This window comes from Felis catus, chromosome A1 (assembly GCF_018350175.1).
Source record: "Felis catus isolate Fca126 chromosome A1, F.catus_Fca126_mat1.0, whole genome shotgun sequence".
Taxonomy (NCBI): domain Eukaryota; kingdom Metazoa; phylum Chordata; class Mammalia; order Carnivora; family Felidae; genus Felis; species Felis catus.
Genome location: NC_058368.1, coordinates 32885040 through 32900945, shown reverse-complemented (window position 1 = coordinate 32900945; position 15906 = coordinate 32885040). Strand labels below are relative to the sequence as shown.

The 15906-nt window shown below is 34.2% G+C and overlaps 1 long non-coding RNA gene across 1 annotated transcript in view; it reads right to left on the bottom strand.

Annotated features, from left to right (window-relative positions):
• Window positions 1-1467, bottom strand: part of LOC123384347 — a 47149-nt gene extending 45682 nt beyond the window's left edge. Inside the window, exon 1 of the long non-coding RNA XR_006595314.1 lies at window positions 1336-1467. This is a non-coding gene — a long non-coding RNA (uncharacterized LOC123384347). The remainder of the gene's footprint in view (window positions 1-1335) is intronic.
• Window positions 1468-15906: the final 14439 nt, after the last annotated feature.

The following is a 15906-nucleotide window of genomic DNA, read 5'->3' as shown; positions in this document are numbered from 1 at the left end:
AAGGGCCTGAAACAAACAGGAAAATCTACTTTGTATATACCAGCCAGGGAATAAAGAACCAAGTTCAAGCAACTGGGATTACAGCAAAGACAGCATAGGAGGCTGAGCCCAGGAAAAGGAGCATCTGAAACATAGCCACAGGATCACTTGTGAGATTGCAATCTCAATTGTAGACAAGGATAAAACTCTAATGCATAACAAGCCAACTTGGACAGATGTTCAGAAGACACCACTGATTAAAGGGTACTTGTTTAGCTGAAAAGTTAATTCACTTTGATAGATGAGTACTTCACTGCAAATGAAAATTTCATTTTGTTTTATATTAACACCTTCCATAGATGATTTGAAACTAAATTTGATGTTGCTTTTTTCTGGAATATTTTCAACAATTCCGAAGGCATTTTTCATTTTAAATGCTATTTTCCTTGAAAAGGAAAGAGGAAATTAATACTTTTTTTTTTTTTGTATTTTACAACAAGTAAGCAATTCTACCTACCTCTCTAAATTGTATGCTCTAGTTCTTCAGGAAACACAATACAAACACAATCATATCCAAACACAACAATCTAATATAGGTTGCAATTCCCTCAATAATATAATGCTCTGGATATCCAACATTTCCTTCTCCTTTTGTTAAATACACAAACTCTAACGTGCAAATATGAAGTGGGATATGACACCACAATTTTACCATAAATTCGAATCTCGAGTATATTAACTTAATTATCAACCTTAAGGAGAGATTTTACAGGCACCTAGGTGTCTCAGTCGGTTAAGCGTCCCAACTGGGTCATAATCTCAGGGTTTGTGGGTTCAAGCCCCGTGTCAGGCTCTGTGCTGACAGCTCAGAGCCTAGAGCTGCTTCCGATTCTGTGTCTCCCTCTCTGCCCCTCCTCCACTGGTACTCTGTCTCTCTCTCTCTCTCAAAACTAAACATTAAAAAAAAAAGATAACATTGCATTTTCTAGCATTATAAAAAATAATTATTGGAACAACAGATAGAAGCCCCAGTGAAAAAACAGCTTTTAATGAGTCAGATAAAATGTGCAAAAGTACTACAAAATATGTAAATGTATAATGTGGGACACAGAGTTGCATTCATACCAAACTCAAAGTCAATATTAAGAAAAAATCATTTAATTTGGGGGAAAATATAAATATGCAATAGTAATCTCAGGTAAAGTTGTATTTTTAATTGTTGCCGTAATATTTTCCCCAATAAATAGTAACAGATCATTCAACAACACGTTTATCAGTGATGATACTTCTCAATCATGCAAACCTCCAACCAACAGGAATTCAAAGAGAAGCTAATTGGCTTCGCCATTTACTTACAGGGTATCACAAATCATAAGTACACCTTCTTCCGTTTTTCTTTCTCTCGCCTTCTTCTTAGCACACCCAGAAGTGGGAGAGCATTACCCAGCATCCGCTACACTAACCGCCTCTCCCTTTCGAACAGAGGATTTATTGCCTCAGCTACCAGAAGTTCTCGCAGCCCTTCGCCCTCACCTGTCGGCCCTTTGCCATAATTGCCTGGGTGGAACGCAGCTGTTTTTGCTTATTCCCTTTCAGTTACTTTTTCCCCTTTCCATCTCCAGTGCCATAAATGGTGCCTGACCCATAGTGTCTGCTCAGTAATTATTTGTCGAACGAATCTGTATAGATTCATTTTTGTTCTACTCAAGTGAAATATGTTTTAGACAAATTTCCTCCAGGTATATCATTCTGACACATGATTGTAGTTGATCAATCGGTAGAATTGCCTCCACTGGTGTTTCCAACGGAAAGGAGAGCTACCATCCTCCCTTTCCTATTCTATTCCCCACGAAGAGCAAAGCTATCTTTATTAAGGTGCAGGAAAAAAAGTGACGTTTGGCCACTGAGTTGAAAGTTTCTGTGGAACACATTGACAACTCAGACCTCAAAGTTTAAGTTTTAAGTTCAAGCTACTTTACACCAAGATTACTCAAGTGATTTTGTATCAGTTTGCAATCCAGGAAGCTCACGGACACAGGTGCAGGGGATAAATTCCAAAGTAACGAACTAATTTATTGAGTACCTACAATATGGTGACCACCTACAATATAATCTTTATTTCATTAAAAATATGCTTCTCATAATTCTTGCAATAATCCTGCAGAAATGAGTATTTATCCCATTTGCAGAGGAAGATCATGATACTCCGCGAAGGTAAGCAAACGTCCATAGCCAAATACGACTCTCTCAATTTAAAGTCTCTAATTTTTCTATAATTCCTCACCAAATTATGCAAACTTAGGTGTTTAAAACTCTGCTCAGGCAAATTTAACTACTGGGATCCCTATCAAGTCAACTCTGCCACTGTGGACACCAAACCATTCATTTATGCAAATATATTTATTTGGCAAATTCAAATTCCATTGCAGTGGCTATATGAAACTGAATTAATTATTAATCTGTTTTTTTCCAACTTGCTGTTTTCTATAAGACAGACATAAATCCCATAAAACTTCAGTATTATTTCTATGATTATATTCAATTTACTTACCTTGTTTTCTGTACTTCAGTACAGAACTGTACAAATCAACTTTGCATTTAAAAAAAGTATCACATCTTAGACTATTTGCACCCCCAGAAATGTCCAAATTCTATGTAATATTTATGATAGTTTATAAAATTCTCTTATATTTTGGTTTTCCTTCTGCATTTTAGATCTAAGGTTTATTCAGTTTTTTCTCCCCTAAGTTTTTTGGTTATTCTATTTCTAACAAATTAAACATATGATTTATTTTTTTCTTCTTGAGAATTCTAACCTCTCTAACTTTCCTTTTAAAATAATTCTGCTATGTTAATTGGTGTTGGCAAAACTTCCAGTTTGATATCAGCTACAAATTTCATTAACATACTGTTTTCTCCATCTTCCAGATCATTAATTAAGTTGTTAAATAAGATCAGCCCTCACACTGATCCCTGTGGCACTCCATTAAATACATTGACATTTTGTTTGTTATACTTCAGTCAGTTTTATATCCACAAGGCTTTGCTTTTATCCAAGTCAATTTGAATTTTTTATCACTACACCATGACACTCTATGAAATATGTTATTTGCTATTTTTAAGTAGATATAGTCCATATCCTGACATTATTGGCTTCTCTCCAATATTCTGTGGTACAAGTAGTCTGAAATTATTTCAAAATTGTGGATTTTAAAATCATGATTGTCTTAATAACAAAATCCCCAGATAGTTTTCTCTTGCTATCTCTGTGCTTATTGCTTTTGAGTAGTGTGAGTTTTTTACTCAATTATGTCTTTTCTGAGATTCCCCCATTTTCTTTCAAAATGCACGTTCCTTTATAACTCTATATCCCTTTTCCAAAAAAAAAGTTTCATTGACTATTTCCTTTTCACTAAGTTATTCATGATATCCTAACTCATGGGAGAAAGTTTTATCACATACTTTTGGGTTAAAATTATTTTTTACTATAATTTATTTAATATTTATTTTTCAAATTATATGTCTGCTAATTTACCAGAAAACATGGATTTTGTTATTGACCCTAACCAACTTATATTCATTTTAAATAAATTGCATGTAGATTTATCCATTGAAGTTAAGACTTGGTTGGATTTCTCTCTCATCTTATCCTACAAAACTTACCCTAAAAGATTGTTTATTTAGAGATGGAACTTATAATTGCATAATAAAATGGTATTCTATCATTGTCCAAATTTTAAATCATTTGTATATCTTGAATCTTAATAATAGAATATGCTTCTTCCTTTCAAAAGAGATTAGATAAATTTATTTATTCAATATTATTATTCAAATAAATTTTCTTTCATATCATATTCCTCACAGAATAATCTACTATTAAATTACAGAATAAGAAATTAGTTAATTCATAAGAAGCCTTGTAATTTTTTATCATCATTACACCTTTTTTCCCTAAAGATTTATGTTCCTTGACTACAGTTTTGGCAATGATTTTTTTTTTTTAGATCTGACTCCAAAAGCAAAGGCAACAAAAGCAAAAATAAACAAATGGACTACCTCAAGTTAAAACGTTTTTGTACAGCAAAGGACATCATCAATAAAATAAAAAGGCAACCTACTGAATGAGGGAAAATATTTGTAAATCGTATATCCAACAAGAAGTTAATGTCCAATATACTATAAAACCTCATGGGCAGAGGGGTGCCTAAGTGGCCCAGTTGGTTAAGCATCCAACTTCAGCTCAGGTTACAACCTTGTGGTTTGTGGGTTCGAGCCCGTCAGGCTCTGTGCTGGCAGCTCAGAGTCTGGAGCCTGCTTCGGATTCTGTATCTCCCTCTCTCTCTGTCCCTACCCCCGCTGGCACTGTCTCTCTTTCATAAATAAACATTTTTTTAAAAATCTGATTAAAAAAAAGGCAGATGATCCGAATAGATATTTCTCCAAAAAAGACCTACAGATAACCAACAGGCATATGAATAGATGCTCAAAATCACTAATCCTCAGGGAAATGAAAGTCAAAATCACAGTATCACCACACGCCTGTTAGAATGGCTATCATCAATAAGACAAGAAATAACAAGTGTTGGCAAGAATGTGGAGAAACGGGAACCTTTGTGCACTATTAGTGGAAATGTAAATTGGTACAACCATTATTGAAAACAGTATGGAGCTTCCTCAAAAAATTAAAACCAGAACTATCTTATGATCCAGCAATTCCATCCTTGGGTACTTATCCAAAGAAAACAAAAACACTAACTAGAAATTATATATGCACCCCCATGTACATTGTAGCATTACATACAATAGCCAAGATATGGAAACAACCTAAGTGCCTACAGATGGATAAATAGATAAAGAAACTCACACACACACACACACACACACACACACACACACACAAATACAAGGAACTACTACTCAGCCATAAAAAAGGATGGACATTTGCCATTTGCAAAAAAACATGGGTGGAAATTGAGGGCATTATGCTCAGTGAGATAAGTCATACAGAGAAATATAAATGCCATATAATTTCACTTACATGTGGAATAATACACGCATACACACACAAATAAATCAAAACACAACACAACAAAACCAAATAAACAAAAAAAGCCAAACCTATAGATACAGAGAACAGATTGGTGGTTGCCAGAGGAAAGAGGGGTGGGGTATGTGAAATGAAGAAGAGAAGCAAATGATTGGGAGTTATGCCAAATGGAGTTATCGGATACATAAGTCATGGACATTCAATATACAGTGTGTTAACTATAGTTAATAACATGCTATTGCATATCTAAAAGTTGCTAAGAAAGTAAATGTTAAACATTTTCATCACAAGAAAAAAAAAATGTAACCATGCATCCTGACAGATAGTGACCAAACTTACTGTGGTAATCTTTTCCCAGTGTACACAAAGAACAAATCATAATTTTGTAACCTGAAGCTAATATAATGTTATATGTCCATTATACCTCGTTTATTTATTTTCAAATAAAAGAATAAATACTTAGAGACTATACCATCTTAAAGTTTAACAGTTCATCATGCACTAATACATAATCTGTTATGCTTCAAAAAGCCTTCTGGGCACTGAGGGCTCCACAATGAATGAGACACAAGTTGCCATTGACAGGAAAGAATAATGTTGATAACTTAACAGAGAAGAATATGAACTAGAGAATAATATGAATTAAACTTTGGTTCTTATCCCAGAAGAAATCCCAGATCCCAGATCCCAGAAGAAAATCAAACCAGCTTGACCAGCAGGAACTTTCAGAGGCTCCAAAATTTGCAGCATAAGATGCCAGGAGCATCAGGAAAATAGGAAAATTAACCTTTGTTATTGATTAGGATTATGAGTTTCTTCTCCTCCAACTTTCAACCTGCAATTTCCCCAACTTTCTTCAGGGATAGAAATATTTTCTGGAACACTTTCAGCTTGGATTTCTCTAGGGGAAACAAAAAATGGGTGTGAGACATCAAAATTTAAAACTCAAAAAAATGACCATGAGAAATGGATAACCAAACTTCCCCTTTTAGGCTGGCTTATAAAATGCCTGCACTCAGACCAATACTTGCAACACTTGTAAGGTTTATTCCTAGGAAAAACTGAGCTTCCACAGAGAAGACTCTAGATACTGATATAAGTAGATTCCATTTATGATATAAGCCACTAACTGATCATCATTTATAGATTGTTAGAATAGCCCAACTGCTGACAAGCCCAAAGTAGAATTTTCAAGAAAATATGATTAAGAAGCCAACAGAGGATATGACAGGGAGTCTTTCAATAGTAAAGAGAGACCAAAATAAATAATAGGAGAACTCTGATGAACACAAATAGAAGGAAATAGAAGAAAGAACCACTAATATCTGATTTATGTTTTGGAAATGTAATAGTAAATGTTCATTTAGAACAAATAACTGTGAACTATTAAAAATATAGAGCAAGAAAAGGCTCTTAGAATATAAAAATAGACTAGTAAGAATTTAAAAATGTCAAATGTGATGGATAAAACTCATAATTTCCTAAAAATTAAAATAAAACATAACAAAAGACCAAAAGGTAAAAAAAAAGAAAAGAAAGAAAAGAAAAGAAAAGAAAAGAAAAGAAAAGAAAAGAAAGGAGGAAAGAAAAGAAACAATGAGACAATTCGGAATCACATCTAAGTATCAAATAATAATGATGGGAAAAAGGAATAGGAAAAAATATGAGGCAATATTGATGTATTAAAACAAACAAAAAACTTTCCAGAACTGAAGGACATGTGTCATAGTCGAAAAGTTACACTGAGTGGCAATCTCAGTGTGCAATAACAATGATCATAATAGTAATACCACATTATCAGTATGAAATTTCAAAACATGAGGGATTTAGCAAATGTCTTAAAGTTTTCAGAGAAATACATATCAAAATTTGTTAAACGAATTGTTGAAAATCAGACTTGCTTGAGTTTTCCAAACACAATGTTGAATGCTAGTACAACAAAAAGCAATAATTTGAAACACAATACTGGGTAAAGACATTCTCTACATATTTTTCCCCCAACTTTATTAGTTCCCTCATGTTGCATAAGAAATCTCTACAAATGAAACAATAGAAACAATAGAAATGTATTCTCTCACAATTTATGGAGGCCAGAATTCTGAAGTCAAGTTTTTAGGGACACACTCCCTCTTATGGCTCTCAGGGAGAATCCTTGTCTCTTCCAGTTTATGGTGGCTCCTGGCATTGCATCCCTGGCTTGGGAGGGCAAGGCTCCAATCTCTGCTTCCACCTTGACATGAATTTCTCCCCTTGTCTGGGAAGCAAATTTTCGTATGCCTTCCTCTTACAAGGACACTAGTCATTGAATTTAGAGACCATATTAAGCTCAGAATGATCTCATCTCTAGATCCTAAACTTAGTTACATTTACAAAGATCCTTTCTCAAAAAAAAAAAAAAATCACTTTCACTGTTTACGAGAGTTAAGACATACACATACTTTTTTGGGGCCACCATTCAATCCACTATACCTATCAAACCATTAAAAGGGTGCATATGTAAAATAAAGGCTTTTTATAAAAGTGAGAATTAGAAAGTTGACTTCCCTTGCCCTCTTTCTTGGACTCTGATAGAGACTGTGCTGCACCAAACAATGAATTAATCCCAAGAAATTATTACAAACTACCTAGCAAATGAGGATCTCAACAGAGGAGACTGTGGGTAGAAATTCCAAAATGAGAGGACAGTCTCACAACATTAGCAGTGAATCAGGTCAGAGTACAAATTAAAGCAAGATATAACAGGGCTCCAAGAGGGAGGGTGCCAGGGAAAATAAAGGGGCATTTACACAAGCGAGCATTTTGAAACTACTGGTAGGTGCCCGGCAGATCTGGTAAAGTAGCTGGAAAACCAATATAAATTTTATAAATAAAATGAAGTGCATGCAGGGGAAATGTTATCTCCAGAAAAAATAAAGAAATACGTTATAAAGAAAATGTCATATGACATCTTTTAGCTCAGAAGGAAATAGAGAGAACACTAAAAAGATACACATTGACCACTGATGTAACTAATAACTGATCAAACTGTTACTCAATTTCCACTATGGACCTGTGGCTACATGTGAGATCGCAGGGCACTTACTAAAATTGCACAACCTTACGAAGTTCTCTATGAGTTCTGTTTCAAGAAAACTATTATACTGATTAGCCTTCTTATGCATAACATCAAGACATTCATATTAGTTGTGGGTGGTAGCAGGTACACTATGTGTGGTATAATCTAGAAGGAATCTGTTAGTAAGAATTTGAGAGTACTCGTTACCTTGACAACAACAGGTAATGCCTGTCTACTCAGCGTGTGTTTCCACAGGATCCCAGGTAATTCCCCAGATATTAATGATAGTTTGCTTGTCTGTGTCTCTGAAATACTGGTTCTTATGTGAAACTGAATATATTTACCCATACTCTAATATAGTCTACGTTGTAAGTACAGGTGTTTTGATCTCAACTGTCTTTCACCTTAATTTCTCACATATTTTAAATTACCTGCTCTGAATGGGGAGGCAGCATGACTTCTGAGAAGACGCATTTAAATATCTCATATGGCTGGTCAATTTTCAGAAGATTGTATGCAGGTACATATGTGGTGCGTGTGTGTGTGTGTGTGTGTGTGTTGCATGGTTATTTATTTCAGCAACTGATAAACCAGACATTTGTATATGATTAATTAATAAAATTTTATTAGGTAAACATGATAGCATCAAAACATAGCCCAATGGTTAATAAACTTAATTGAGGATTTTATCATCGCAGTTCTGCAGCTGCTAATTTTGTGTGTCTTAAACGTTAGTAGCAAGAGAAAGGATCTGAAAAGAAAGAAAAAAACAAGATTGTCCAGATTCTATAACTTAAATTTGTGTCCAAATCATAACAGATATTTTAAAAAGTGCAGATAAAGCTTTAACATTATATATTTGAGGAAGCCTGGCTCTCTGAAACATTAAATCTCATTACAAATTACAATTTAAAATTTTCTCCCTTTTTAAAATATATTTCTGAAAACCCCTGCTATGGCATCACCATCATGGATAAATCAAACAATTATCAGAAAAAAATAGATTTGAGGGGTGCCTGGGTGGCTCAGTCGGTTAAGCATCCGACTTCGGCTCAGGTCATGATCTCGCGGTCCGTGAGTTCGAGCCCCGCGTCAGGCTCCGTGCTGACAGCTCAGAGCCTGGAGCCTGTTTCGGATTCTGTGTCTCCCTCTCTCTCTGACCCTCCCCCCATTCATGCTGTCTCTCCCTGTCTCAAAAATAAATAAACGTTAAAAAGAAATTAAAAAAAAAAAAGAAAAAGATAGATTTGAGTGGCCACAGTCATTATGAATAAAAACATGTTATTTTCTATTACTGATATTAAGTGGTTTATGTGGTACAATACACATTATTTTAAATGTTTGATTAATAAAAATGGGCACTGTGCATAAAAATGGGCACTGTCTAATATCCATATCTTAGTGTTCAGGTAGCCCTTCACCAGGGGTTTACCAGGCAAGTTTTTGGTTCTTTTTATCATGTTTCTGTCATGATAGCCTAGATGATGCTGTGGTTGCAACCAGACCAAAATATAATTGGTTATCACAACCAAGTTTATATTTATGTTACATGTCCATAATATTGGCAAGGGGGCCTCTGCTCATGTTTGTCACTCAGTGACTCAGGCTGATAGTGATCCCATCTGGACATGTGCTGCCATGATCACAGAGATCAGGAACCAGCATCACAGCAAAGCAAACTCAGGCTCTGAAAAGTTCTCCCTGGAACTGAGAGATGACACTTCACACATTTTCTGGCCAAGTCACAGAACTAAGAGTAAGTTCAAAGGGCATTGGCGTTATCCTCCCACAAATGGGAAACTGAATATTTGTGAACAAGAATTCAGTTTACCACATCTAGAAAACATACATTCTAATGGCCGTTTTCTCTGATTCTTGTCCTTCCTCAATATATGCGTTCATTCAGTGAATATATATTGGCACTCCCTATATACTTGAGAATGTAATCAGCTGTGCTAATATAGGAAAAAATATAAATTAGGTTAGTGGAGACAAACAAATACGTAGGCAAATGTAAAATAATTTGTCTTCCTATGATCAAGGTAATTATTGTATATTTCAGAAAAACACTTGGGTACACAAACGTACAATATAACAGATTATGGTATTGCTATCTTCACTTTCTGAGAAAGTTATGTCTGTGAAAATGCTTTATGTTGTGATTTATAACAGAAACAACAAAATTCCAAATTGTTTGAAACCATAAAAGAGATATAGTACCCTACATAAAAAGAATGTTCCAAGGAGGACATGCTAATGTGTCATGTATATATGAATCAAAAACAATAAAATTTCTAAAAATCTGGCTTCTTTCTACCTTCTACTCTACCTTCTGGGTTGCCTGCTTCATCTTAGGGTTATAGTCTCTGATAGGGAACAAATTGCTGTAGGAACACCTGCTGTATGTCTGAATGCACACCGTTTGGCCAGGAAAATAGTGATCATATAACCCTAGAATTTCCCTGCATATATCTCTTACAATTTTATCACATTGAGTTGGGTCATGTACCCCTTGCAGATCCAATAAGCATTACCAATGGAATTACACTGACAAGCTTAGACTAGACTAAGCTCTGACTAGGTCTGACTGTTAGATCGTAGGAAGAATTCTCCTAAATTGCATAGGCTGTGTGGAAAAACGATGAATCTTCAATGAAAATTGAAATAGTTACCATGTAAAGATCACTATGGTCAATATACCATTATAATTTTTGCCTCTGATTTTTATTTTTTGTAATTGTAATTTATTAAGTGATTTCTAAAGGTTATTTATTTTGAGAGAGAGAGAGAGTGCAAGTGGGAAAGGGGCAGAGAGAAAGGAAGAGAAAATTCCAAGCAGGCTCTACACTCAGCACAGAGCCCAATGGGGGAATTGATCCCACATCTGTGAGATCACGACCTGAGCAGATATCAAGAGTCAGATGCTTAACTGACTGAGTCACCCAGGTGGCCCTATCACATTACTTTTTAATGATCTCTAAATGCATTCCCTAAATATAAGACACATATTTGATTTGTATTAAAAAGCTTCATCCAAAAAGGCTTTTGTATGAATAATAACTTTACAACAGATTTTACATTTTCAAATAATTACTAGATTTAGTTTGGAAAATGGTTTAATCAATTATATTCTATTGCAACATATATATTAATCAAAGCTGTAAACATATAGCCTTCAGTCTAAAAGAAGGGAAATATATTACTTTGCTAATGAAAATTTAAAATTAAATGTAAATAATTTCACTTTCACTATGTATGAATAAGCTTCTAACAGGCTGAACTCCCCACTGATGACAAAGATAATCTCTGGGGATGGGAGAATAGCATGCAAAGTAAAAAAAAAAAAAGGCATTTATATTTATTTTGTCAGGAAGTGGAGAACTGAAAGAAGAGACCAGCATAGAGTGAGTTCCCCATTTTCATGGCTTTAGCCTGAGGGAAATCTCTGGTCACAGGATTCATGTAGGTATTAAATTACTAATAGAAAACTGCAGTATTTCTAGCGTGAAGAACTAGAAGACAGAGGCTAAGTGTAACTATTGAAAAATGAGGGAGGATGCTGGAAAGTAGGGAGGTACATAAGAACACCAAATTCTGCCAGTGTCCAGATGAATCCTGAATCCATGAGTGGGTCCAACTCAAAACAACTTGAAGCTAAGGAAAACAAAACAAAACAAAACAAAACAAAAACCAGAACTGACATTTGACCTGCCAACCACCATAAAGACTCAAAGTATGGAATTTTATTCCAACCAATTTAACTGCTTTGTAAAACAAACCTTTTACATTGTTGTTTACATAACTGGCATTATTTACAATAGCCAAGATATGGAAGCAGCTTCTTTACAGTGTCCACTCATGGATGAATGGTATGTGTATACACCACATTTTCTTTATTCATTTATCTATCCATCTATCTATCTATCTAGTGGAATATTATTCAGCCATAAAGAAGAATAAAATCTTACCATGTGGAACAACATGAACAGACCTGGAGGAAGTATGCTAAGAAAAATAAGTCGGGCAGAGGAAGACAAATACTGTATAATCTCACTTACATTTGGAATCTAAAATAAACAAAAAAATAATGAGCTCATAGATACAGAAAACAGATTGTTGGTTGACAGAGATGGGAAGTTTGGGTTGGGAAAAATTGGTGAAGGGAGTGAACAGGTAAAAACATCTAGTTATGAAATAAATAAATGATTGGATATAATGTACAACATGATTACTATTAATAGTATAGTTAACAATTTATTTAATAATATCATGTTGCATGTTTGAAAGTTGGTAGGGAATAAATCTGAAAAGTTTTCATCACAAGAAAAAATTATAACTATGTATGGTAATAGGTGCTAACTAGACTTATTGTGGAGATCATTTCTCAGTACATACAAATCCCAAATCATTATGCTATATATCTAAAACTAATATAATGTTATATGGCATTTATGTGTCTATAATTAAAAAGAAATACTACTTGAAGATAATAAGAAAATACTTCAGAGAACTGTACCAGAATCGAGAGTCTAACATGTACCAAAATTATGCAATACACACACATAAACCCACACAAAGGAAACAGTGAAATTTGCTCCAGGGAAATGGTAAAGGCCAGTCCCAAGATGACAGAGATATTGAAGTGATCATAAACTGAGTATAAAGCAACTATTAGAACTATGCTTAAGAAGGTAGAAAGGTAAGAAAAGGCACGTATAACAGATGGAAAGATGGGAGACCCCAACAGAGAAAAAGATTCTATGAAATCGAGTCAAATGGGAAATTTAAACATTGCTAGCTGTCTCTTAATGTGCTTTGTCCAAATTCTTATGAGTTTATTTAAGAGTAAATTAAGGTGATGGTTGCCAGATGGGGGACATGGGAGATGGGAAAAATGGGTGCGGGGGAATGGGAAACACAAGCTTCCAGTTATGAAAAGAATAAGTTATGGGAATAAAAGGCACAGCATAGGGAATGTATCAATGGTATCATAATAGCTTTGTATGGTGACAGACGGTAGCTATGTTTGTGGTGAGCATAGCATAATGTACAGAGATGTAGAATCACTAAGTTGTACACCTGAAGATAAAATAATATTATGTGTCAACTATACTCAAATAAAAATATCACCTGAGAAATGAATAATCCAGAGGGAAAAATACATTTAATAAATTAAGTGATCTTCAAAGACATCAATACTATGACACATGTATTCTATATATTTAGTGAGTTTTGAGCAAATTTTTAGAAAAGTTTTCATATTTAATATCCTTTAGTTGGTTATTACAACTGAGTCTGTAAGGGCATCTATAACCATATTGGAGTTTTCAGGAAGCAGAAACATACATTGTTATTCAATCCTTGTCATTAAGTTGCTCAGCTAGTCTCAGAAAACTTTTTTACTGTTTTCTGACTTGGTTTTCTTGTCTCTTAAATATGGATAATGTTATCATTTCTAACCCCACCAAGCATTAACATGGTTAATATGATGAGAAAATAAAATAATGCCTGCAAAAATTATTTGGGAATAGAAGCACTATATAAATACGAATCTTTGAGTACCCACTGACTTCTAACAGGTTATTTTAACCAACATAATTCTGAAAGAAGAAAATTTTATGTCACATTCCTTACTAGTTGTCATCTTAAATGTTGTAAAAAGAGTAAAGAGGAATGCCTTACTATTGACGCTCAGCAAATATTGAAGTGCTACAATTTATCCCTAGACACATAGAAAAATATATATATGTTTCAGTAAACACAAGCAGAAGTAAGTCTTCCCAGAAACTTCACTGTTTTAGGAGTATAGGTAAAACCAAAAGTAGGAAAATCTAGGACATAAGGAACATCTCAAGAAGTTGTAAAACTAAACTAGCAGAAAACTCGGCAAGTAAAACGTGAAAGACAACTTCTAACACACACGATTGAAAAGAAAAGTAAAGAAAAAGTTGGAACAAATCAACTGAAAATAAGCTCCAGATGAGATAATAATAAGCACACAAAATATGCTGGACCAACCTATATTTCCTCAAGTGCACTGGAGAAAACTGCCTTGAAGCTTCCATTTTTAATCTTCTTCGCACCCTGGCTCCAAACTCCTTTGTTTCTTTGACTGAATAGAAGTCTTACTTCATCAGAGGATCACAGCAAGCTTCTATTTAAGAAAACAGAGCAATACTAACCAAAAAAACCCTGAATCTCTCTTCTCCAGGATGTCTTTTGACTAATGTTGGAGAATATAGCATCTGAATCTTCCCGGGAAAAAATATGGGGAAAAAAATTGATATCCCTCTTGTAACTGTCCAAAATATTGTTGCCTGATTATATAACACCACTGTGCAGAAAATTGACATTAGGATAAAAAACTCAAAACAATATCATTTCATGTGTTATTCACAGCTATTAAAATTAAAGTCATGGAAATAGAAGTTAGATTTTGTCAATTAAATTTTGAATAGAGTATTAGCACAATAAATGTTTTTAATCTTTCTTTAATCAGTTTTATTAGAAATACTCCTCAAAACACACTAATGTATATATAAATATTTTATGTTTCTGTTATACAACTGAAAGAGGAATGAGTTTCGTTGGAGAGAAAAAAATCCTGATGAAAATCTTTATTATTTCTCTTTCTTCTTGTTTCAACATATCAATATAAATTACATATAATATAATTTATATTTTGTCTATAGCATGAGATCATTTTATATTATATATTACTTATAGCTTTATTCAAGTCATTCCTTTATATGCCAGAAAAGTTACATGATTCAGCAATAATATTTACAATTGTAAAAAGTAACATCATCAAATATCTATAAATTTGAATATTCTGTAATGTGTAGAATTTATTATAATGTATTATTATCTGGAGCCACCTGGGTGGCTCAGTTGTTTGAACATCCAACTTTGCCTCAGGTCATGATCTCGTGGTTCATGAGTTTGAGCCCCAAGTTGGGCTCTCTGCTGTGAGCACAGAGCCACTGTGGATCCTCTCTGTTGCCCTCTCCCTCCCTCTCCCCTGCTTCCACTCTCTCTCTCAAAAATACATACATACATACATACATACATACATAAATGTGTGTGTGTGTGAGTGTGTGTATAATATGAATTGGTGTTAGTTTTGCACATTAGTGTTTTTTTCAGAGTATTTTCTACACAGAAATAGAGATCAAAATATATATAAAGTCTCAAATTTAAGATAAAAGTGACAACAGAGTAGAATTAAATAAGTGGCTAAATGGCTACATTTCTAAAAAGGACTAAAAAGGAAAAAGAGACTTTTTAAGATAAACATATGGGTGCATATCATTCTAAAAAATAAGGTAGTAGAATAGTTCTAAGAGGGAATGTCTTACCACTGACTAAGTTAAAATTTCTCTTTGTATACACATATGGCAGGATGTTCTAAGATTATATAGAAAGAAAAATTGCCTCTTTTTTGTCCATAATTTTTAAAGATTTTCTTGGTTGCTTTCATTTTTTTAATCATTAATCACTCCTCTTCTTATCTATGTATTAACATTCACAATTATTCCTCTCTTAGGATTTTTGATTTCTTCATTATTAGTACTCAAAAACTTTTAAAAATAAGATATTTTATAGAGTTTTATATTTTCACACAGTTGCCTAAAAATGGAACTTATTTGTTCAAATCGACAATTGTTAAGAAAATTTCTATTATTAAAGAATATTATTTTAGGGGCGCCTGGGTGGCTCAGTCGGTTAAGCGGCCGACTTCGGCTCAGGTCATGATCTCGCAGTCTGTGAGTTCGAGCCCCGCGTCGGGCTCTGTGCTGACAGCTCAGAGCCTGGAGCCTGTTTC